The sequence below is a fragment of the Zingiber officinale genome, chromosome 5A (genome assembly GCF_018446385.1).
Source record: "Zingiber officinale cultivar Zhangliang chromosome 5A, Zo_v1.1, whole genome shotgun sequence".
NCBI lineage: Eukaryota > Viridiplantae > Streptophyta > Magnoliopsida > Zingiberales > Zingiberaceae > Zingiber > Zingiber officinale.
The window spans coordinates 24,734,172-24,757,128 of record NC_055994.1 but is presented as its reverse complement, the minus strand read 5'-3'; the positions used below and the strand labels follow the sequence as shown (position 1 = coordinate 24,757,128).

Here is a 22,957-nt window from a genome sequence, read left to right as displayed (position 1 = left end):
TCCTCAATCCTTCTGTGTTACAGCAGAGATAGAGCTTAGTAAAATCTTCACCAAGAACATTTCCGAAATTCATATTCATGAAGAACTCCAAAGGTTTAAAATTCCAGCATTCAGATTCATTTCCTCTTTGTTATTCTGCAAACTTCACAGAGAACACATCATTCCTGTAATAGCTTAATTTCCCCTCATGTTTTGATCCATGTTAAGCTCGGAAAGGAACATCAAATGAAAATATAATGATTGCTGATCAGAAATTCATATCAAAAGCTTTGGAATGATTGAAACTTTAATTTGAAGCATCATCAGTTTGCACAAATCAATTTCCAGCATTGATTAGCTATTGTATTAAACTCCTTTCTTATCTTACTTTTGCTTGTTTCCAGAAGCTCAGAAATATCTTCACAGACTCCAGAATGCAAACCAAAATTTACTATAAAGAGCTAAACTTGGAAAAGGATTAATGTAGCCTGGAATAGAATTTTTCTCAATTCTGCATCTATCAACTTCCCAATCTCTACCGCATTTAAATTGTATTCATTCAGAAATCAATTCTCTGAAATTGCATGCCTTCCACAGTTTTAGAGATTTCCAAACTTCTGAATTTCAATTGGACAGAAACACCCACCAAAATTTCAGAGTCTGAGTTCCGACTTTTTCCAACTCTTGATGCTTCAATGATCAGAAAATTACATCCAAAACTTGGCACACTATATTTAAGATCCAAATCACAATAAATTCAGACTTGATACTTATTCCAATTGCAGAATTTCCAAAGGCATGCACTGCTGTTTTTCAGTTTCAGAAATCAGCTCAATCCTGGAATTTCCAGCCTTTTCCAGACTTAAGTTTCATACTTGAGAATCTACTGTCATCTCAACAGCGATTCTGAAAACAGTCAACCTTTTTCAACTCCATCTGCTACTTCTTAAGGAATCGTTCAGACTTTAAGTTCCATAATTGTTGCTGACAGTAATTTCTGATTTCTGAAAATTTCTTGCACAAACCTATCTCTAGATCCAACTTCTGTTACATCACTCTTAAAGAGAATTCAACAACAAAACCAAATGCATTTCTAAATAGCCAATAGAAATTCGAGTTGATAAGTATCTAATCAATCTTCAAACTTCCAAAGTGCAACAATCTCCCAAGAGGTTCAGATTCCAAGATATTGGTTCCTTCTCCAAAGATTTCTAAGTTTGAACAATTCTAGCTTGTTGTAACTCTTCTCCGAATTGGGCACAAGTGGCAGTGGCACTGCTGAGGAATCAGTAATTATGCGCATCACTAGAAGATCTCAATATCTTTAATAAACTATTCACTCAGCTCCTAAGAACTGCAACTTCAGCAATAGAATCCAGGGAAACAGTTTGAGAAATTAAGTTCTAGTTTTTATTTCTGGAAACAGATTCCAGCTCCATACCTTTTCCCTTTTATGAAGATGATCTTATATATTCCAATCTGTTCCATGCTCCTGTTCCTTTTCCATCAATCCAAACAATACTCAGCTTAAATTATACCATCAATAATTACGGATTCAGCAATTTAACCAATCTGCAGAATGAGCAGCTTTAATTCCTTGTTTTTAACTTCAAGTTTTCAGCTTATGTCTCTGTTTTTGTATCAAATTCCCAGTCTAGAATTCAGTCAAGCTAGCTTCCAATTTTTCAGTGAATTCCATATATTTTGAGAGCTGGTCATAAAAAGTTGATACAATTTGATACATCTCTAAGGCTGAATCTTGTTTTCCAGCTGCTGCCTTACTGCTTTGTGTGTCAAGTGCTGCCCTTTTCTCCCTTCATTTCAGATTAAATCATGCTATTTCAAGTGCTTCATTAGTGAATTGATACCCACCAATTAAATTCCGAAATCTGGTCCATTAAAATCAAATTTCAGTAGCTACAAAAGCTACCTGTTTTTTTTTTTTTTGCATTTCTGTGTCCAGAAAAAGTTTCTGATCTCTACAGAATTGAATTGCTTAAGTAAAGACCACCATAGTATCAATTTCCGGCTGTTGACAACACTTCTACTCACATATCAAATGTATCACTTATGAATCAAAGCTGAGTTCTGGAACATAAACAGCTTCTTCATTTCTTGACAGTTTTACAGCACAGCACAAATCTGAATTCTTCATTTCAAAGTTTCAACTTCATATAATTTCAGAATTAATCTAACATTCCTGAAGTTGATGTTTATCTAAGAATTTGTTGGACATCGATTCCAATTTTTGCAAATCATAGAACAAATTCAGAAATCAGACTTTACTAGAAATAAAATTGCATTATGAATTCTGCACTTGATTCCTGAACTTCAATTGCATTACAAATCAAAGACTTGCTTGAACCCTTCACTGATCAAGAAACATTGTAACAGCTTGATACATAGTCACAGCAACTTCTCAGTTCTTATTTTTCCATTTCTGTAGATTCCTGGATTCTTTCAGATGTTACTTGTAGAATTTTCTGAATTCCTATCAATTCTATTTCTCTTCCAGCAACTTCAAATTCAGAAATCAGATTCATCATCTTCTTCCTTCATATTTCTCCTAGAGTTTGGAATGTATCAACATAGTATCAAGTCTCAAAATTCAAAACAATTGTAACTTGCTCTTAACATGATAAAACTCAACAAATGGATTCATTTAGCATACAATCTTAAGAGCACTTCATTATTGACAATTTTTTTCAGCATTTTCTTTTCTAGTACAATAGCAACTCCATCTTTAAAACCTTTAGCATTTAACACCATTGCATCTTCCAAATCTCCATCATTGGCTTGAACTTGACTCCCATTCACAAACGAATCCAAGCATACAAAAGCTCTATACATCTCCCCCACACTTAATCCTTTGTCATCTAGTCGATCCAAATCATCAAGAATTCAACCAATACTCATAATGGAATGAAGACAAGGCAAAGTGATCAAAGGTAAAATTGCAAGAGGAAAATATTCTAAGAAAATTGTGGGAAAGAAATTAGAATTTATGATGAAACAAGAATGACAAATATCCTTCATTTTCATATATACATATGCTATTGTGGTTTTAAAAAGAAGCAAAGCAAATTCTAGAGTTTCAATTGTTGTAAGTGCATGTCACACTACAAAGAAAAATGATGTTTAGGCTTAAGGTGGTCCTCTCTAGGTATTTTCATGCAAACAAGCTCAATCGATCAAATTGAAATGCACCACCATTTTAACCAATTTCATGTAAGAAAAGCATCCAATCATGTTAAATGACCTAAAATTGATGATCAAATTTAAGAAGCATTTACCATCTTAAAAATATTACTTAGAAAATTCCCATGGAGGCTTTTATTAAAAATGACATGCTATGTAACTAAACAAAATGCAAAGTATGAAAAGAAAATGCAAATGCAAAGTATGAAACTTAAGAAATGTATAAAGAATTTATTAGCAAAGCATGAATTAAAATGCAAAAGAAAGCTAAATTAGAACCGACTCCCCTTTCATTCCCGGTGGTTGAAGAAGGTTTAGAAGTAGAATCCACCCCGGAAGTGGAGTAATCATGGTTCCACTCGAATTCTTATTATTAATCATTTTTCCTTCGAAAGCTTTTTCTGGAGGTCTAAGTCGGTTCAGTTTAAGCACCCACTCCGGAAGCTTATGTTCTCCTACAACATCAATAAAGCAAAACACCTCCCATACACATGTGGGGCAAAAAGAAAATAGGAGAAAATTAGTGTGGGTAAAAGATATTTCAAGAAATGATTCACATCTAATAAAATCAATAAATGGCACCTCTATGAAATTTTCTGAAAAATCACACAAAATACTCACCTTGTCATCTTGAGAGGTACCTGGAGTGGTGTTTGTTACCTCTTTCTCCTCAAATAAATGCTCAGACTCCAGTTCTGGCGAATGTTCAACTTCATGTAGTGATTCTTGGGTGCTTGGCTCCATAGCACAAGTCCCTACACTTACATCTTCAATTCTTGGTGATTCTTGAGGTAATGCTTCCAGTAAGCATTCCCCTACACATAAATTATCTTCTGCAACAAGACCTGCATCATTCACATCATCTAAAGCAACACTATTAGTAGAATCAGAAATCTGAACAACTACATCATCACAAATAAAACTAGAAAATTGTTGTGAAGAAATAGAAGTAGTGTCAGACCTGACAAGATCTCCACAATCCACCTCTTCACTGGCTCTTTGTGCTTGTAACTGATTAATAGATGATGCTATCTGATCTAACTGACTCTGTATATTCTGTATCCTTGCAAATTGCTGCTCTTGATGCTCTCTCATTTGTTGTATAACTTCATTGCATTTCCACATTGATTCTTCAATTTGTTCTTATGCATCCTCATACCTATTCCGTTGCTCCATAGGTAGGTAGGACTGAGATTCAAGCTGATAAAACTGAGTCTGAGGCTGATAATTATAATTCTCTATCCCATCTCCAAAATACTGATGATATGGATCCATGGTCAAATGAATTTCCTGTTCTTACACTGAAATACTAGCAAATAAAATCAGAAGACTCAGGAACAAATAAAATCAACACATGAATATATATAATCATGAAAGCAATCAAAACAACAATCCTAAAATTACTAAACATTGCATATTACAATTTCCCCGGCAACGACGCCAAAATTTGATAAGCGAATCTGTCACATCCGTTAATCAAATTGATAAATGTATTTCCACTGAACCCCTTAATTTCACAATAACGTTGTAGTAACGAGCCCAGGATCGCTCTCGAGGAACCAACAGTATGATGTAATTTAGGATTGTCTTTTTATTCCTATTTTTGGGGTTTTCGATATAAAATGGAGTTTGGGGTTTTAAAGCTTTAAATCTAAATCTAACAAATGAAAGCTCAACAAATAAAAACTAATCTAATGCAAGAGTGAAACCTAACTATGTGCCAATGAACACTTGTGTGCCAACAATCAAACCCAAACGCATTGTCACTCTACGTTTTGATTAAATTATTAACACACACTTAAACTAAATATGAAATTACAAGACAGAAATAAAATTTAATCTAAAGCATGATTTAAACCCTAATTTGGAACTTAAACTCTAAACACCTAACCAAGCATCAAATTAACTTAAACTAAGCTTCAATTAAGTAATGAAATACTAAATTACTGCTAAAAACATAACAAACAATTAATAAATCCAATCTAAACTATAAAACAGAAATGAAATGAACTGAAAAGGTAAACCAATCCAATCTCTCAACCAATCTAACAAGCTCACACTCTTACCGTCACACAAGAGTGTCAATGTCGAGACCACCCAACTATGGACCTCAATGGAGCATCCCAGTGCTTATCAGCTCTAGGAGTGTTCAACAATGCCGACGGACCACCCCCGACGAGCTAAGAACATCCCGGAACCCAGAATTGCCGAAAATGCTGGAAATCTGCTAATCTGGACCTCTGGATCTGGAGTGGAGCTGTGGATGGCGGATGGGCATCGGATGGAGTTCAGGAACACCAGCGGACCACCTCCGAGTGTTTCTGATGGACGAAGATACCGTAGATTGGAGGACCACCTCCAAATCTCGGCGGGAACAGAAAATCGCAGAAAAAAGAATTGTGCTGGAAGGAACACCTGCCGGCGGCTCCAGATGATCGGGATGAGCTGCCGTGAAGCTCTACAATGAAGTTGAAGCTTGAGAGATCGATTGGAGAAAGAATCAGGGCCGAAATCCGCTGGAAGACGCGCGCCGGGACTGAGATGCGCGAAGGGGATCGACAAAGAAGCTGGGTACTGTAGCTTCTCATTTAAATCAGATCTGGATCTGGAATGGACGGTTGAGATGATTCCGGGCTAAATCAATGGTGAAAAGTCATCCAAAATCTGATCCGAAGGTACTGATGTTGATCTAGGATCTGGATCTACCCTCCCGTAGGTCGGATCGATCAGATCATCACTGGATGGCCCAGATCGGCCCAGTCTTCATTGAACGGTCCAAAATATTTCGGGCTGGATCAATGGCTAGATGAACTTAGATCTGGATCAAAACTTCTGGATCTTCATCAATAGCTCATATCTGCTCCCCATTAGGTTGGATCGGCCAGATCTTCAACGGATGGTCCGGATCTGTCCTATTCTTGATGAACAGCTCATAATGCTCAATGGCTAGATCTTCTCGTTTGAACTCTGATTTGAGCCCAATTTCGGTCCAAATAGATCCAAATCCAAGATCCTTTGATGCCTACAAAATAAGAATCAAATATTAGCATTAAATAATATAAAAATAAAGTAATTTGCAATTAAGTCCAAAAATACACACAATGCACAAAATGTGATGTAACCATGATTTTAACCTATGAAATCAAATCAAACCATGCATATATGAATCAAAATAATGCAGTAAAATCATGCTTATCACGGCGCTGCTGTCGCCTTCCTCTGCGCTGCAATCACGCACACCCTCGACCACAAACAACCCGGCCAAATTGGGCCACCACCTGCAACCTCCTGTCACCCTCTCCCTGCTCCTCCGAGGTCGCCACCTCCTCCGCTCTCCGACGTTGACGCCATCGAGGAGCTCTGCCTCCACCTCCAGTAGCGGTGCTCACGCCTCCAGCGGGCACCTTCGGCGACCGCTGACGCCACCTCCAGCATCCACCAGTGCCTCACGCTGCTGCCACCAGCGCCTCACGCTGCTACCGGACATACTGGCAGCCGGTAGGCCACCAGCGCCTCACCCCGCTGTTGCCGGTGCCTCACGCCGCTGCCACCCCCACCACCGGCCTACCCACGACCTCCATGATTTGTGTTATGCTTTGTGTTGTGTTCCGATCATCGAGCCGCTGAGTTATTAGTATTATCTGGCTTGCGTGCCGTATGCCGACCTGCGAGCCGTTGTGGTATTCCAACCTAGGTGTTGTTACCATGTCTCGACCTACGGGCCGCCTTCTGGATTCAGGTTGCACCGGATTCCATGTCGTCGCTCTCAGATCCGGCTCCTCAGCTGGCTCACACCCATCTACCCGTCAGGGTCACGATGACTCGATCAGCACCGCGATCAGCTCACCAACCCATCCAAGGGCGCCCCCCGGGGCCAGGGTACGTCGACGTACTCATTTTATACTTATTTTATTGTCTTGTTACTAGTCGGTTGCTTATATATTCGTGGGACTCACCTCGAGCATCGAGATACTAGGAACCGGGGCGACTCGGTCACTAGTTGCAGGTAGTGTTGACCAGAGGATATCAGATGACTTGGACAACATAGGAGACAGTCCACCACCCAGGTCATGGAGATGCGGTCAACATTCCAGACACGTCACACCAATAGATTTATCTTCTCAGCTTTCCGACAAGATCAGTCCTCGTATATTTAATTCTTATTTCAAAATGACATATTTTTTCATGAACAGATAGGAAACATAATTTTTTTTTAAAAAAAGAGTTAAATATAATCCTCTAAGGAAAATAATATTGTAAATGAAAAGAAAAAACAATATTACCTTTCTTATTTTCTCATCTAATATATTAAGTTCACATTATATATAAAAAAAAATTTTAAAAAAAACTAAAATGACCAAATTATTTTTCATTTATTAGAAATTTATTTTGGACCCTTGGAGAAAAAATTGCGTGGGTTGAATGGAATTAAATTTTTTAGTTTTTGTCTCTTTCTTCCGAGTAAACTTAATATAGGAAATATGGACATATTAAATTTCAAATAAATTCCTAATATTTAAAAAAATAAAAACAAAAAACAAATAAAAACATATTTATAGAAAAAATTAAATTGATAATTCATAATGTAAGGACAATTGGGTTGAATGTAGTGACAATAAAGTGATTCACTCACTCCAGTACATCTATTAGTCAATCCCTATGCCAACACGGAAGAGGCAGTTAGGTTTGAACACGATTGCATTGTTAAGTGACATATTGGGTTGGACTTGAGTGAACTATCATAGGTGGTGCTTAGCATAACCTACGATGATTATATTGTTAAGACATATAGAGAGATATAGAGGATGAATAGCTTCGATCACTTCTTTGAATTTGATTTGTAATGGAATACTTAAAGTAATGCTAAGTATCCACACCATTTTCTCTATAAATATCTCTAAAATTTAAGATGAATCATCTAATTTATTAAATTAAATAATCACTTTTCACTAGACACTACATTAACTATCTTAAAATTTATATTATCTTCATTTTATTTATTATTTTCTTCGTTCTCTTTCACTTTTTTTTATTATTTTTTTCTCTCCCTATGTAATTACTATGTTTCACTTTCCAATCCATTTTCTTTATTTTTTCTCTCTCCCAAATTAAATCATATTTTCATATTTAGAAAATAAATTTCATTCCCTAAATTTTAAAAAGTACTAATCTAAATTTATGAAAAGAATAGGGTAGCAGTTGCAAAAGTTTTTTTTACGTAAATATAAAATTTAAGGTAAATTCTATACTTAGGAAAGTTGACACCTTTGTTTTACATGTTAATCTACCTCTTTGAGATGACTAATCCAAGGATTCATTCCTCACTCTCACAAATACACTATGAAGACCTCCTTCTTGGAGGCGGAGAAGCTTCATACAAGCTGAAGCATGAGAATACAAAAAGGAAACATGAGAATAAACAAGAACAAGAAAGTAAATACAAATACAATGAATACCTTGCTCTTGATCTCGTATTACTCAGAAATGCTTCTTATTGACTCGGAAATGCAGTAGCACTTCATTCCAAAATCATCGAGAAATGACAGCTTGAACACCTCGAGAAATCTCCTTTTCTAGGATTTTTCTTGGGCTGGAAAACACATCATAATTGATTATGCTTACTCTTAATCGATTGTCACGTCAGATAATTAATAAAAAACCTACAGAACAACTCTTTTTCGAATGCTTAATCGATTGATGAATCATACCAATTGATTAGGAAGCCTCCAACTGATTACACAATCGATTCTGAGACTTTTTATGCTATCACGAAAAGGCCTTTAATCAATTGATTTGACCTTAATCGATTGCCCAATCGATCTCAACACCTTTTGTGTTGTCACAACAAAACTCTCAATCGATTACCCTAATCGATTTGATCATGCTGAATTGATTAGCCTAATCGATTCAACATCTTTCTGTGCATCACGAAAATAACTCTCAATTGATTAAGCAATCAACCTAATCGATTAGAACAGTTACCAACGATTAGGCAATCTACCTGATTGATTCAGCACTTTCTATTTTTCGCGAATCAACCTCCTAATTGATTGCATAACCCTAACATCCAAAATTAGTGTTTAGGGTTCCTTTGTCTAATATTGAGTCAATTGTAACTCGTAGAGACTTCCTATTGCCTAGCATTCGATCAACCTTGACATGTTAGGTTTTTTTCACCAAGTGCCTGGTCAATCCTTGATCAACTTGGACTTTTCATCTCGTGTCAATTTCTCGTTAGATTTTTGATCACCAAGTATCTGGTCAACTTTTGACCCACTTGGCCTTTTCCCTTGTCTAGCCTCGTTAGAACTTTCATTGCCTAGTTTTCAACTAGTTCTTCACTGCCTAGCCCCGCTAGGATGTTAGGACCGTTAGCCGACTAGAAGGAGGTTGAATAGCCCCTGCACAAATTAAAACAAACTAACCTTTCTTGGACTTAAAAGAATACTTGCATAAACAAAATAAGAAATGAACTGAAAGACCGAGGCACAAAGTTTTTACTTGGTTACAACCGGGGAGGTTGTTAATCCAAGAAAATGAATCGCACTACTTTCTCTTTTAGGCGGAGAAGTCTCTTTACAACAATTTACGCACAAAAAGGAAGCAGCTAAACAAAGAATAAAGCGTGTACAAGTGTTGCTCAATAAATGCTTCTAGACCAAGGCTGTATTTATAGCCTTGGTGGGGCACTTGGAAGGGTTTTAGGCGCCTGGAGTGGGACAAAATTCTATCCTCGATGCGTCAATCATATTCCATGTCGAATATGATAATATTTGAGTTCCAGGCGTCTGGAAGGGGTCCGGGCGCCCGGATTGGATCCGAGCACCCGGACCCACAAAGTCAACCTGGGTGACTTTTTTGGTCCAGGCTCTCTGCTCCGATTCTGCTCGCCTCGGTCTGGATCTTCTGCTCCGGCTCCGCTCGCTTGGATAATTTCGGCCATCCGGAATATGGCTCACCTGAACCCAACTTCCGATCTTTTCGAGCAACCTTCCGCTCCTGCTTCTCATCCCTCAGAAACGTCACGCGCCTCCTTCTCGTCCACCCATGTACTCTTCCATAGCACCTCATCCCTCAGACGCACCGAGCCTATCGGCTCTCTCCCGTGCCGTCCTTCTCGCTAGCTGCGTCTTTTGCTCGACTTCCTGTACTCCTAAGCTCCTGCACACTTAGACACAGAGTTAAACACAACAGGACCTAACTTAACTTGTTTGATCACATCAAAATAATCTTGGGGGTACTAACATAGGACTTCCAGTATCAGTTCTCAATTATGTCTTTACTGTCTAGTCTCGCTAGGACTTCTACTATCTAATTTTACTTACTAGAGTTTTTCCATTGTCTGATCTCCAGTTAGGATTTTCACTTTTTAGCTTCAGTCACTAGGACTTTTTCGTTGTCTAACATCTAGGTAGGATTTTCCATTACCTAAATTCCAATTAGGACTTCTAAGAAAAGTATTTGGTCCTCCTTTGATTTACTTGATTTCTATTACATATTATCAAACATCGAAATTTAAGCTCGAGCTCACTTAAATTTAGTCAAATTGGTCAATCTTAATCAAGTATATATATATACACACACATAACTTTAGTTTGTGTCATGTTTAACATGTGGATCTAATTATGCCAAGTTTGGCATGTGGATCAAGCCACCTCCGACCTAACCTAGAATTGAACTTAAGACCACGACACAGCACAGACGCGGTGAGCTGTAGGGTCAAATCAGACGCAATCCCACCAACCCTATAGCCATCTCCTTTTCGACATACACTTTTTTTAATCTTAATAGATTGATCTTGATCTCCCATCATTAATAGTTGATTTCAACCCTATTGGCCCTTCACTTTTCATTATAAAAATATTTTTAAAACATGCAAGATTCCATGGTTAAATTGCAACATGTACGTTGGATGCATGCAAAAAGATTGATATTAACTTCAAATTGAAGAGAGTTTAAGAAAGATTCGTATAGTTTTTGACAAAATAAACAATGTAACAATAATACATGAAATGAGAGATGATTTGGTGATGAGCTATAGTGTTGCACTAATGTCTTTTCTTGGGTGAGCTGGACATGTTAACTTCCATATATACTAATTAATGCTTCTACTAATTAAGACAAAGGTTTGAATATATTTTGGCAGACTGTAATGGCTAAAAAAAAACAAAACTCAAAGAAGAAATTATAGTTTTTTATCCAAACAGTACCAAAGTTAATTTCTAAAATATCCCAATTATATATTCTAGTTTTAAAATTCCTAAATCGAATGCTAGGATTATAGGAGTAGAATCAATTAGTTTTCAAAAAAAAAAAAAAAACTAAGTCATGTTTAAAAATCATAAATTTGAATATATTAGATCAAATTAATATTCGAGAACATAAATATAATCAGGAGTACTATATAAACATATAGAATATAATTTTATATCATTCCGAACCATCTGGGTCCATCAATTGATTTTAGCCAAATGAACTTGAACATTTTCAATCAAAATTAGTTGATGGACCTAAAGAACTCGGAATGACGTAGAATTATGTCTTACGAGTTCGTCTAGTTCTTATGATTATATTTATACACTCAAATATCAATTTAACCCAATATATTGAAAGTAGTAATTTTTTAATACGAATTAGTTTTTCGGACACATTCATATTCAAAAATCACGGCTCTCAATATAGTGGGTCTAAGTTGATGTTTCAATATAAACTGACTACTAGACTTAGAGAGCTTTGAATAACATGAAATCAGATCCTATGAGTTTATCTAGTTATACTGCTTATATAAATGTCTTCAAATATCAATTTAATCCAATATATTGAGAGCATCGATTTTTTTAACATGAATCAACCATTTTTTTAAAAAATTAATCGATTTTACTGCTACAATTATAGGGAACAATAATAAAGGTAAAATGATCTTCTCGGATGGGTCTAGTGGCTAGTGCATGCGGTGTTGCCACAATGAGGCCTGAGGTTCGAATCTCGGCAAATCCGAAGTAAATACCTCCTTTATGTGCTAGTCACTATTCCAAAGGCTAGTAGCCGCCCGTAATTTACCTCCTCCGTGTTGACCCTAAGACGGATTGACGGGGACGCTAGGGATGAACGTATTCGTCTTTTGCCACAATAACAAAGGTAAAATGGAACTAGGCACGTATACTCATGCAATAATATCCTTGATTTCTATTTTTTTATCTATGTAAATCAATTATATTGGAATTAGTTAGTCTTAATTTCAATATATAGAATCAATTATAGTCATAGGATGATTGCTTTGTTCTAGATCTATATATACTTTATAAACTCCTGATTATAGAGATAATAAAAATTCTTAAAGCTTTTCTCCTTTATATTTAAGAATTTCATGGTACATGATTTGAAAGGGAGTCTTAGCGTAATGGTAGTTATTGCTTTGTGATTTAAAGGTCACGGGTTCGAATCTTGTAATAATCTCTTATAAAAAGTAAAGTAAAACTGTGTATAATGGATCATTCTCTTCAGAGATTCGTGTACCAAACTATTTTTTTTTTTTATAACATGTGATTTGATAATTTTAAAACTAGGTACGTGATTTGGATATGTAATTCGGTGAAAAGCTGAAGAAATTAAGTTGAAAAAGGTTTACTACAATGAAATCAAGTTGATACAAAGTTTTTGAAGTTCCGGCGAAGAGAGAATGATTCAGTCGTAGATTCGGTGAAATCATCTTCTTGTTTGTCTGCTCAACCTCTTATTGTTTCATTTATCTCCCTTCAAGCTTTTCTAACTCACAGAAGAAGAAAAGGGTAGGGCCTCATTGTTAAGGTGGATGGCGAGTCCACCTCATCCATCTTTTTCTTCTTCCACTAACATGGACCACGTAAGCCAGGAGAAGAGGATGCATATAGACGGTCTTTCTTTTTGATTCGTATATGCAGACTAATCTTTAGAATATTCGTTCATATTGGAAATACAGTATTGTCCTTGAGATTATAGTGAATGGATCATACATCACAATGTTTAATTAGAATTTTAGTTGTGAAAATGGAGTGGAGAGGGTTTGGCGTTTGAAGAACCATTTGCCTGATCACTACATATGCACGCATGGCTCTGCTAGCTCTGCAGTCCTTTTGTTATGGTGTCAAATTCTTGAGCTTATCTCAAGCATGAAGGAAATTTTCATTTTGTGATGGAATGATTGATGATGTTTTTGTTTCATTTACTTTCCTCTTATATTTGACCTTTTTTTGGACTTCCTTTAATTTTGTGAGGAGGTTTGTTTTGGCTTATTATCATCAATAATGTTTTGTGCGGAATATTTTCACAACTGAGATGATCACAAATCTCAATAATGGATTTTTTTTTTGTTTATTTGGCAGTGTGAGAAGGATAGACTTCATTGTTTAAACATTGTTAAAAGTCACTTTCTCTTGTGGTTGTTAATTGTTAGAAGGCACGTTCTCGTGAGCATGTAGTGGTTCTTTAGTAATTGGATTTATAATATTCTATTAATTGTTTGTTTAGGTATTTCTTGTGATCCGGGGGTAAAGTGGGCCCCGGATGATAGAGAAATCAAGGACACGTGGGGGTCAGAGTCAGTACGGCCTATAACCCAGGCTCGGTCGAGCGCCCGGTGTAGTGCCCGGGCGGCGATGCAACAACCCAGCTCAATGCTGGGTTTTCGACACTCAGGGGCCGAGCGGAGTCCCCACTCAGTCGGACGGTGGACACTGCCCGACCGCGCATGGCGAGACGAAAGCAGGATGAGACACTAGGGGACGAGCGGGCCTCCCACTCGGCTCGGTCACTCCCTCAGCAGTATGGGAGTGCGCCGAACGGATCCCCCGCTCAGTCTTGTTAACGACCAGATGAGCAGGAGGGGATATCTTCCTCGGGGAAGGTGTTACCGACAATCGACATGGTTGGTGGCATGGTCAGACAGAGAATCGTACGGTGGAAGCCTCCACTGTCACATTCGGGATATGCCCGGTCTGTTAAGGTATGACGTCAAGCATGCTTTTCTGACACACTCATTACAGGTATGTTTTGAGAAGCGCGCACGTCTTGGTAAGCATGTCCGCACCTTTAGGGAGCCCTATATAAGGACCCCCAAACTTCAACGAAGGTATGCGCTATTGACCACTGTAGCTACAGTACTCGTTACTCTGCTTCGATTTCTCACCGCCGGGAACTGACTTGAGCGTCGGATGGCCGTCGCCGGGAACCCCTTCCCGGCTCGGTTTTGTGCTTGCAGGTTCTCGATAGAGGTCTATGTTAGACCCCGTGGTAGTTTTGATGTGATAAACCAAGTTGGTTAGGTCCTGCTTTGTGTTTGATCCCTGTGTCTAAGTGTGCAGGAACTTAGGAGCGCAGGAAGTCGAGCGGAAGACACAGCTAGCGAGAAGGACGACACGGGAAGACGGGCTCGGTGCGTCCGAAGGACGAGAGAGCTGCGGAAGAGTACTCCGGTGGAGCGAGAAGAACGTGTACAGCGTTCGAGGGACGAGAAGCCGGACGGAAGCCTGCTCGAGGAGAAGACCGGGAATTTGGTTCGGGTGAGCCCTATTCTGATTGGCCGCAATCATCCAAAAGAACGGAGCTTCGGAAGTCAAAGCGAAGGAAAAAAGAAAAGCTGGAAGCTATTTATACTATGCAGAAATTGGGCTATGCAGAAATTGGGCTATGCAGAAATTGGGTCATATAGAAATTGGGCTATGCAGAAATTGGGCCATGCAGGAACCTTGAATGCGCCTTGAACATGCATTGAAGGCGCCTTGAGCCAGGTCAGAATGACCGTTCGAGCACCGGATAGAATTCTATCCACTCACCGAGCTGGAGGCGCATTGGACCTTGTTGGAGGCGCCTTGGACCCTCGGGATAGAATTTTCAGAGGCTATTTAAAGGCCCCTGGAGCTAGGAATTAAAAATAACTTCTACATTCAACTCTGTAAGCAATTCCTAGCAATAGTTCTGAGCCGTTAGAGTGTAAAAGGCTTCTCCGCCTTCAGCAAAGGAGATTCTTTTTATAGCGCTTCTCATTGCCCTGGATTAACAACCTCCTTGGTTGTAAACAGGTTAAATTTCTGTCTTTCTTTTTCTGCCTTTTAATTGTTATTGTTTACTATTGCAATTTTGAGTTGAAAGATCTGAGGAGGGTATAATTTTATTTTTCAGGAACAATTCACCCCCCTCTTGCTGGCCTCCGCTGCACCTACAGTCTACACCATCTCGAAGTCTGCGTGAAGCCAGCAGGGAGCGCCACATCTCCAGTGACCATCGTCTCAGTACTCGGACAAGATCATCATGGATTAAAAAAAGAAGTAATTTGAGGAAATATCCAACTATATGCTTTATTCGTTAGTTACGTGGAGTAGAGAAATTCATTAAAAAAATGGCAATGTAATTTAAAAAAAAAAACCTTAGATATCATTCAATTTAAAATGACTGATTCGATTCTATACAAATTTTTTATTAATCGTCAAAGTAAATTAAATTAGGGAGTGCTCATGATGAGTGGCCAGAAGCCCAATATCTCTTAGTTGCACGTCTCATTTGGAGAAAAATTTTCTATACATATATTGTAATTAAAAATCAAATCGTGAATATATGGATGCCAACTGGGTACCAAAATATTTAGTTACATTGGGTATCTACTTTTTTAAAAATAGCAATGCATTGGGGTCGTCGACCATGGCGGCCCCAGGCAACCTTGCCGTCATAGGGCCACAGGCCATGGCCACGCGAAAGCTCTCAGCCATAGCAACACGAGGCGACCTCGTGCACAGAGAGCCGTTGGCTGTAGCCTAGTGAGGTCGTCGCCTTGCGTGTGCAAGTCTGCTGACGGTAGTGGCGCTGCGTCGCCGTTCGATGCGAGTTGGGTCGGAGAAATACAACTGTTGAGCAACTTGGGAGGCAGAGAATTGTTTTCCATCCGATTTGCATGGATAAGTTAAAAATTGATGTGGACGGATCCATCTGCCCATCTAGTAAACAAAAGAAAGGAAATTACCACCGTAATTTTTTTTCCATCCTTCCAAGTAGACAAAGCAGTAATCTGAGTCACCTCTTCAAACTTTTATACATAAAATGATTTTATTTCAGAGGTGGATTTACCTCGTTGAGAAAACATCTCTTATATAAGATAGGAAATGAGCTTAGAAAGAACTATCAAAGAAATGTGAACTTGTCAAAAGTAACTCTTCGTCGAGATTACTTGTAGCACTTTAAAACAGTAGAGGGAAAGCAATGAACGCACCACGATATGATGTAAGGGATGATGTTCGAAGTGATCTCACTTTTCTACTTATAAAACTAATCTATGAAACATTAGTTGGTACAAAATCCCTTTAACACTCGATTGAAATGTTGATCTATGTAAAAGAGATGTTGTTCAAAGTGCTCTCACTCCTACATTAGACTTTTCCATACCTACCTAAACTTTTCCATATCAAAATCATATATTAAGCCTAACTTAAAGCTTTAATCAATCTTTTGCCAACCACATTAAAATCATCAATAACTAAGATATGATTGTGCCAAATATCTTCCACCTAAACCAATCCTCTCAGGTATGGTTGTATAAGAACCATCATTTGCTCCTTTAACTAGAGCTATCTCTTTGACTGCTTCACACCGACATCTATTGTTGAGGTACTTAAATGTCTATAGCTTGTTATCTTTACTAAGGTTGGTAGGGTTTATCTTTTTTCTAAAGGCTTAATTTTCTTGTTTTAATTGGTTCCAACTAATTTATCAAATTGATAGTTGATATGGGAGTTTCTTCATAATCTTTTCTCTATTACCATTTGTCTTTTCCCAATTCTCTTCCATCTTAGCTTGCTCTCCTTTGATAGTTGTATTTTCCCTACTCCTGTCACCCCTCCTACATTGTGGTTGACTCCCTTTCGAATCCTCTTGTCTACCCAAGCACCAAGTGCATATAACCCTAATAGATTTGAGAAATTAATCGTCCATAGGAAAATATTAAAGGAGTGTCGGGGATGTTGATGGTTGAACCTCCATTACTTTTAACAACCAAAAGGTTGGACGGTCTTATTTGCACTTGCAATCACTAATTTCTAAGTGTTTGTGTTGGTGTTCATTGATGGGGGTTTTAAAGGCTTAGGGGCTATCATTGCATGATTCTCTTTTTCTTCTGTTGATGGGATCTATATCGGTTACCGACAAACTTAAACTTTAGTGTCACATTACTTTATTAAAATTCTTATTCTCGAATAAATTGATGAATAATGTAATATTCAATTTGTGGTGAACAATCCAATCTTCTAAAAAAAATTTCTCAGTTATTAACATAAATAATGTAGACATATGGTAAAAAGTAATTTATTCGTTCCAGTGCCCCCGTCAATCCGTTCCTAGGTCAACACGAAGAAGATCAATTACAGATAGCTACTAGCCATTAGTGCAAGTGGCAAAGCACGAGAAAAGACATGCTCAGACGCGTCGAGTTTCGATTCTAGACATGTACCATTAAAAGTTGCATGAGTTGATTAACATAAAGCAAAATTATTCTTTTATCTTTACTAAACAATACTGATCCGATCCAAACTTGGTGAAGGTGGCAGGTTGGGGATGTGGCTCCTTGGTGGACTGTGCGAAGATTACGCTCGATCTGTAAGGACAAACGTCAGTCCCGGGCCGGGGAAGGGGTCTCCGACATTGGCCCTCCGACATTCAAGTCAGTCTCCGATAGTAGCAAAGAGGAACATGAACAGTAGACGAGAGCTCTAAATAGTAGAATAGGTGTGCATGCGTACCTCCTTCGATGGTTGGACCCCTCTTTATATAGAACTACGGTGACGTATGAGCACGTGTTCCCAAGCGTATGGAGCCGTAGAAACGTACAGGCACACGTCCCAAGGTGTATGCACATTTACATACTTGTTCTATGAAAGGACATGTCAGTAAAGCGTTCACTACAAAAAATTCCAGGATTACCGACGAAATTATCTATCGGCATTCCGTCGCTAAAGGGCCTTACCGACAGATTTCCGACGGAAATCAATCTGTTGCGAGAATATGCGTCGGAACCTATTTTCCCGACGGAAATCATATTTCCGTCGGTAAACACCGTTGATAGTTGGCGCCAAGTTTTTCGACGGAAATATAACTTCCGTCGGAACAGGAGACTGGAAAAACCTGTATCGTAAAATACCACTGAAAAAATCGTATCGTAAAATACCGACGAAAATGGAATTTCCGTCGATAAATACCGACGGAAACACCATTTTCGTCGGTATTTACTGACGAAAATTCCATTTCCGTCGGTATTTTACGAATAGAAATACCGACGGAATTCCGTCAGGAAAATAAAAAAAAACTGACAGCTCCTATTTGTTTTCCCATTCAAACATGTATACAAATTAGATATCCATACAAAACCAATCATACAATCATAGATACAACCATAGTTTACAAATAAACTAACACAATCACAGTTTACATATCTAACAAACCATATATAGATACAAACAAACTTATAACACAATCCATAATATAGAAACAAACATTGCATATATATAAAAACATATAGAAACAACACACTCCATACATATAAAAACATATAGAATCAAATATAATATAGACAAAATATTTCCGTGCTCAAATATATAGAAATTCATACCATGATAACATATAATCCAAAACAACGTAACTATGAATGTAAAATCCTACAAAAACTAAAATACAATAAATTATGATGAGATTGATATCAATGTACAATTCAAAATATTACATATATGTATAATGAATATTACATTTAAAAAATAAATACCTAGATAGGAAGAAGATGATGATGATGATGATGATGATCGTGCTAAATATGTATATCCTGATGCCTGAAACATATAATAATGTAATATTTAGAAATGAGCAGAGTAGAATAAAACAATCAAATATATTTTGCATGTAACTTGTATGATAAATAAAGATTTAAATAGTAATTGAACAAATCTCGAAACATGCTAATCACCACGGTCTGATGGGTCTTGAGTCTCCTGTGACTCAGGACCATGTGACGTCTGGGTGCGAGCGAAATTTGTCATGATTTGTCGCATACTGGCAAAGAGAGTATCTTGCTCGGCCCTCCACTGATCTATAGAAGTCATCCTCTCATACATTGACTTTAGTTGAGTGCGCAGTTCTTCATTTTCGTGTCTTAATAACTGCACCTCACTAGAAGAAGAGGAACTAGCACGACCCCTTGGAGTCCTCAAACAATCTGCCTGTTGGGGCGTGCAAACCTCTAATGAGACAATGGAAGTTTCTGCCTTACGATTTGTCTGTTGACCATGCTTGGTGTCAGCGGTGCTATCTCTCAAAAGGATATTGAGAGATATGTCAGTGATCCGATCCCTTTGCTCGGCCGAGTGGGATAGCCGCTCGACTGAGTACTCCCCCACTTGGCCTGACTGGGCCGCTTTTAGATGGGGTAACACGACCTGATAGCTTGTGTTCGCTCGACCGGGCTAACGCCCCTGTCGCCCTAACGCTCCTCTGCTCCATGATGAACGTCCAATGATCTTAGCTACACGGGCCTTCTTCTTGGACCAGATCATGGCTGGTCGGGCACCTCATTCCCGATCGACCATTGCAGTAGAGACTGACTCGGGCCCCTTCAGGGGCGTGCTTGCTGATTCTTTGACGTTGACCTCCTTAACTTTGACCTCTACGTTGATCTCTATCTCCATCCTTTGACCCACACTTAGTAGGCTCCTCTTTATCACCGCATCACAAGTCTTCCCCTCAAATCTAGTCAAAGGAGGCTGCAGGTCTTACTGACTGGACGAGTAGCGCCTTAGGTGACCTTCTGTCTATCGGGCACTCTTTATGGTCTGGTTGCCGGTTGGGAACTAGTTAAAACACCTGCCCTGGACTCAGTCCTGAGGACCCGACTTATCTTTGCCCGACTAGGAATTATACGCGGTAGGCGCTAGGGCCATACGTAGAGACTAAGCTGCCTGAGCTTAGATAACTTGAGCAGTAGGTAACCGACCAGGGACTAGTTAAAACACCTGCCTCGGACTCAGACCTAAGGACCCGACCTGTCTTTTCTATTTCTGAATAATGCCTGAGCGGCGCCTTACCCAAATGCTTTTAGGCCTCTTAGTGATCTAGTAACCGACCAGGGACTAGTTAAAACACCTGCCTCGGACTCAGACCTAAGGACCCGACCTGTCTTTTCTATTTCTGAATAATGCCTGAGCGGCGCCTTACCCAAATGCTTTGGAGCCTTAACCATATAGATCTCGTCAAGTCGGGGGTACACCCCGCTCTGGTGCGTTCCTTCAATACTTGTCTCCTATAGCTGTATATTTTGGCATCCGATATTTGTAACCGCCACTCAGTTGGAGATCGTCATTATTACCGGCTTAAGGTCGCCTGGGTTTCATCAACCGTACTTGGGTTTATAGCCTCCGCTTGGCTTAAATCGCAAGAGTTTATAGTCACTACTTGACTTAGGTAAGAGTTTATAGTCGTCGCTTGACTTAGGCAAGAGTTTATAGTTGCCTCTCGACTTGGACAAGAATTTATAGTCGCTGCTCGACTTTTAATTGGTGTAGACATGGGTTTATAGTCGTCACTCAACTATTGATTTTCTTCTCAAGGGTTTATAGCCATCGCTTGATTGTTGATATTCTTTTACTCAAGGGTTTATAATTGTCGCTCGACTGTCGATTTTCTTCGCAAGGGGTTTATAGCTGCCGCTTGGCTGTTGATATTCATTGCTCCAGGGTTTATAGTCGTCGCTCGACTATTTCTGATTGTCCTGAGTTTATAGCCGTCGCTCAACTTTTCTTTAACTTCCAATCTAGGGTTTATAGTCACCGCTTGACTTAACACATGGTTGATTGGGCAAATAGTCTCGGACACTTAGTTTTTTCCTTCGTTATTCCTTGCATGGCTAATACAAATGATATGACAGGTTACTTAACACATTCACGAACCTCTAGCCCATTCGGTACGATTGAAGATGATTTGCACTCCTAGGTTGCTCAAGGGCTTGTCCATGTTCGTCTTTCAGATAATATGCTCCCGACCTGAACTTCTGAATCACCTTGTACGGTTCTCCCCATGGCTCCTCCAGCTTAGTGGCGTCTTCGACCAGCTTTACTCCTTTCCAAACTAGATCTCCGACCTGAAATGACCTTGGAATTACTCGGCGATTGTAACTTTGCTTCATACACTGTTAGTATGCCATTAGTCATACGATCGCTTTATCCCAAGCTTCATTTACCAAGTCCAACTCCATCAATTGTCGATTAGCTTTATCCTCGTTGTAGAGTGACACCCGATCAGACTCCACTCCCACTTCTACGGGCACGACTACCTCTCCCCCGTAAACTAGTTGGAACGGGATTATGCTGGTTGCGTCTCTAGGAGTAGTACGATACGCCCATAACACACTTGGGAGTTTGTCAACCTAGCTTCCTCCAACATGATCGAGCTGAGTGCGAAGCCCTTTAAGAATTTCATGGTTGGTGACTTTCGCCTGGCCGTTGCTTTGCGGATAGGCCACTAAAGTGAATGATTGCTCGATATTGTAACCCTCGCACCATTTTCTGGACTTTCACTCGGAGAATTATCTTCCATTGTCAGAGATGAGCCTACGAGGGATGCCAAATCGACACAAAATATTTCTCCATATGAATTTGATGACCGCATGCTCTATTATCTTGGCGACCGACTTTGCCTCAACCCATTTCGAGAAGAGTCAACAACCACTAGCAAGAACCTCCTTTGCCCGGTCGCTAGGGGGAACGATCCAACTATGTCCATGCCCCACTGGTCGAATGACCAAGACACCATTGACGCTTTCAGTTCCTCTGTAGGTCGGTGGGGAACATTCCAATACCTTTGGCAAGACAAATGATTGGCCATTGTCCGAGCAGCATCCACTTGAAGCGTGAGCCAGAAATATATAGCCAACAGGATTTTGCAGGCCAGTGATCGACTACCCGGATGACTTTCACACAATCCATGATGCACTTCTTGTAGGATATAGTTAATATCTTCCGATCCGACACACTTGACCAGCGGTCGGAAGAAAGCTTTCTTATATAACTGATCGTCGATCAACATGAACCTCTAGGCTCTCTTCTTCAGCATATGTGCTTCCGTCTGATCAACGGGCTTGGTACCCAATCAGAGAAATTCAACGAAAGGCGTCCTTCAGTCGCTTGGCAAGCCTCTTATAACTGTCATGTCTATGTGCGCCACCAATAAAACTTTTTCAACCAGCTTGTCAGCGATGATCAGGCTCAAGGAGCTTACTAACTTAGCAAGCTCATCAACATATTGGTCATCTCTGATCGGGGAACTTTTTAAATGATGACCTCCTGGAATCCCGCCTTTAACTTCTCAAATGCCTCAACATACAACTTGAGCCGAGCACTATTTATCTCGAAGGTTCCCGCCAATTGTTGGGCTGGCAACTAGGAATCTGAATGGATGAGGACTCTTGTGGCTCTCATGTACCTAGTTGCTTGCAGACCGGCTCTTAGGGCCTCTTATTCAACCTTGTTGTTGGTGGCTGGATAGTCTAGCCGCACGAGCATCCTATCTTGAAAATGAGCCCGGTACACAACATCTTTTAATGGATGTGAACTTAAGAAGTACACCGGCTACTATTCAGAGTCATCCTACCGCACTAATGCTAAGTCGACCGCTCATTCTATAGACGCCAAGTAAATCCAGAGTGGCTCGTCGGTGATGGGTTTTACCAATATAGGGAGAGAGGACAGGTACTTATTCAGCTCTTCCAGCACCTTGTCATACT

The 22,957-nt window shown here is 39.3% G+C and overlaps 1 pseudogene; it reads left to right on the top strand.

Moving 5' to 3' along the window:
- Window positions 1-6,365: 6,365 nt before the first annotated feature.
- The window catches only part of LOC121979481, a 30,255-nt pseudogene continuing 13,663 nt past the window's right edge, over window positions 6,366-22,957 (top strand).